At 45.5% G+C, this 3,436-nt stretch overlaps 1 long non-coding RNA gene across 1 annotated transcript; it reads left to right on the top strand.

Annotated features, from left to right (window-relative positions):
• Positions 1–715: 715 nt before the first annotated feature.
• On the top strand, positions 716–2,550 carry LOC128446427 (uncharacterized). The gene is made up of 4 exons (XR_008339577.1): positions 716–816; positions 1,671–1,794; positions 1,907–2,086; positions 2,192–2,550. It is a non-coding gene; the product is annotated as an uncharacterized LOC128446427 (long non-coding RNA).
• The last annotated feature ends 886 nt before the right edge of the window (positions 2,551–3,436 follow it).

The following is a 3,436-nucleotide window of genomic DNA, read 5'->3' as shown; positions in this document are numbered from 1 at the left end:
AAACAAACCAGTAAATGTCAGGGGGGTTTGGTCTTTTAGAAACAAACAAAGTTTTAAAGTTGACTGCAAAGTGGCAGTTAATTAGTTAATGGCAGCTTACAGTTGCCATTTGGTAAGATTGGTCATTCATGGACAGATTGGATGAAGCAGTCTGGTGTTCCCCCACATGCTTCTAAAGATATTTCAGCTGGTCACCATTCTGCCAACTCACAGTAAATTATGTTAAAGGGGACATATTATGAAAATTCCACTTTTGTAGTGCTTCTACACATTAGTTTGGGTATCTGGCATGTCTACCGTCCCAAAAACTCTGGAAAAAAAATCACTCCCGCGATTTGTTGTGGTTCCTCTATTTCAGAAACTATGTGCTAAAGTGCGTCCAATGGAATTTCCACCGAAATAGACGTCATAGTCGAAAAATGCCCATTTAGTACATTCCCCCATTGCTCTATGCACTCCCCCACTACCACTCGACCCACCCCTAGATGGACCCTCCCACTTTATAGAAGCTCGGTCCACCGGTGTCCGCCATTTCATTCTTGCAAGCCTTGGCCTTGGAAACACTTGGATAAGCTAACAGCAGCATGAATCAATTTCGACAACCGAGATGCTCAGTGGTCGGCTGCACAAATGTCTTCATGTGACTCCAGCTTCAGAAGACACAAGATTGAGATGGATTGAGTTCATATATGATGGCAACATTCCTGCCACCACTTTATCAACCTGGGCCAATATAACGCTGGATTCTCTAAAAGGTTGTTATTGAAAGAGGGGTCGGTGCCATCTTTCCATCGCAATACTGAAGACGAGGGAAATGTAAGTATTTTTTAAAAATAATTCTGGTATTTGCTTCTTTTAGACATTTTGTGTGGAGGCTAGTGCCGTTAGCATGTTGTGCCGTGTGTGAGGGGGTGGGGGGCTAGTATGTAGTGGTGGGGGATAGGGAGAGACTTTACAGGAGTTTTCATGTTCGACTGTTAATAACGTTATTGAACAATTAATCGAGGACGGCTGGCGAGTCTTAGCGAGAAGACGGCGTCGAAAGGTGTTCGCACGGCAGGTTCATGAGTGTTGTGCTCTCCACGCGCTTTCCCCCACTCCGCTGGTGTGTGCCTAGTAGCTGCTGTAGCTGGAAGTTAGCTGCGGCCGCCGGCCGCCAGTAGCTGCGCCGGCCGTCAGTAGCTGCCACGGTTGCCGGCCGTCCGTAGATGCCGCGGCCGCCGGCCGGCCGCCAATAGCTGCCACGGCCACTGGCCGGCCGTAGCTGCCGCGGCCGCCGGCCGTCAGTAGCTACCACGGTTGCCGGCCGTCCGTAGCTGCCGCGGCCGCCCGCCAGTAGCTGCGCCGGCCGTCAGTCGCTGCTAAGGTTGCTACTGGCGCTGTAGCTAACTTCCAGCCCAGTGCTGCCGTGGGAAAAAATCGGCGGCACAGTACACCAGGCAGGACATGCGAGCGGACGGAGGGAAAGAACGTGGAGAGCACAACACTCACAAACCTAACTTCCAGCTACAGCTGCTGCTACGGGCGCTCGTTCAAGATACCGGAGGATGATGTTGTCATAATGTGCGGGACTAGAACGATTATTCATTACCAGCCCTAGTTGGGGAAATGTGCCCTTGTATCCTTGTATGCATGACAGTAGTACAAACATGAATAACTTTGGTGTTCAGGCAAGCACATCTGTTCACGGTGCTAGGCTACATCACGTAGCATGCCAGACGGACCCACCAAAGATGCGCACACATGGAACGCAGCTTTCTATGAAAACACTGCGACCTCACTACAAAAGTACAGGTTGGTTTACCCTCAGTTACTTCGTCATGTCATTGATTGTGTCTCCGTGTTAAAGTTGTAACAGCATCTCATTTGTTGTGACTCCATGGATACTGTGTCTGTTTTATCATAGGCACACAGAAAACTGTGCTGCACTGATGTCGGTGTTGGGACCTCAGCTGTAAGAGACCTCGCTTGGAGGAGGGACAGGACAACCCAAGTTGTTGCAGTATGGACTTCGGAGAGCCACAGGATGCTACCTATATGATCCTGATGACTCGATCACAGTCTTGACTGAGTCAGCAGATGTGACGTGAGTGACTCAATATTTAATCTAAACATTTCAATAATCAGAGATTACCATCCTACACTTTTTTTAGCTGTTGCAGCCTTTTGGTGAAATCTGTCGTTCTAATAGAATGGAATCTTCCAACCCTGTTCATAAGACACCCACATATATTGTCTATGAAAACTGCCTCCTGGAGCTGTTTGAGGTGTGTCCTGTGTGTCGGCGGGGGACAGATGTAATATATAAGAAGGGCGAGTGCACAGCAAAGCCGGTGAAAGCAGATGCAACCTTCCGTGATTCTCACAGGCTCTATTTAAAAGCCAAACAGTGTACAAACAGTATGTGAAACATAAATAACATATCGATTAACTGCTGTCTTTAAATTGTCTTCACGATTTAAAGACCATTTATTTATCGTCTTCACGATAAATAGAATAAAATAATTATAAAAAGAAAATAATAAATACAAAAAGTGCAAAATGTCCAACTTTTCCCCTCAATTTGTATTACAGATCACATGGATAACCTGTTGGACCTCATCTTTCACCAGGTTTTTCAGGACCCGGCCCCATATGTGAATGAGGTGCTGAAGATCTCAAAACCTGAGGACCTCTCTGCTAAGTATGAGAAACCTGACAAGCAGGAAGTTATAGCCAGCTATGTGTCGAGTTTCAATCAAGGGCAGGTCTGAACCCTGTATAACTTCCCTGAGCATCAGGGAACACTCTGCGTATCTGGAGCACCGAGCAGTAGGGCAGGACCACCCTGATTCTCCGGCCCAGAGAGCCTCAACACCAGCTCACAAAGCTTCTCTACGACAAATACCTGTAACAGCTGAGCAAAGTTCACATTGTATTTAGAGAATAAAGGTGACTCACAAATATAAAGTGTTCCTTTGTTTACAGTATGGCTACTGATGGCACAAATTGTATTTTTGAAATCAATGTTTTCATTACCTCTGTCCCAGCCAGTACATTTAATAACTATTTTTTAAAATCTCTGTGGCATTCTTTCTAGCAATCTTTCTGACAATAAAAGTTTATAGAAACAGTTGTGTGCTTTTAATGTTTGATATGTAACATTTGACACGTGTAAGATGAGCAGTTAGCAAAGTAATACACAGGGAAGCGTAATTTATGTATTTTATTCCTCAGTCATATTTGTATTGCAGAAATGAGTGATATCTCATCCATAAAAAAAAAAAAACTTGCTGCTCTATTCCTCTTAGACATAAAGGCCCATAATCTGCCCTATAGATGTTGAATGCATTCTGTAGTGAGAACACATTCAAACACACAGGCTAATTAATGGAGGTAAAAAACGTTATGTCCTACACCTCCATGAGAGGGGGGAGGGTTGAGAAGGGGGAGGGAT

This window comes from Pleuronectes platessa, chromosome 8 (genome assembly GCF_947347685.1).
Source record: "Pleuronectes platessa chromosome 8, fPlePla1.1, whole genome shotgun sequence".
Classification (NCBI taxonomy): domain Eukaryota; kingdom Metazoa; phylum Chordata; class Actinopteri; order Pleuronectiformes; family Pleuronectidae; genus Pleuronectes; species Pleuronectes platessa.
The sequence above is the reverse complement of the archived record's forward strand: the minus strand, read 5'-3'. Positions and strand labels throughout refer to the sequence as shown.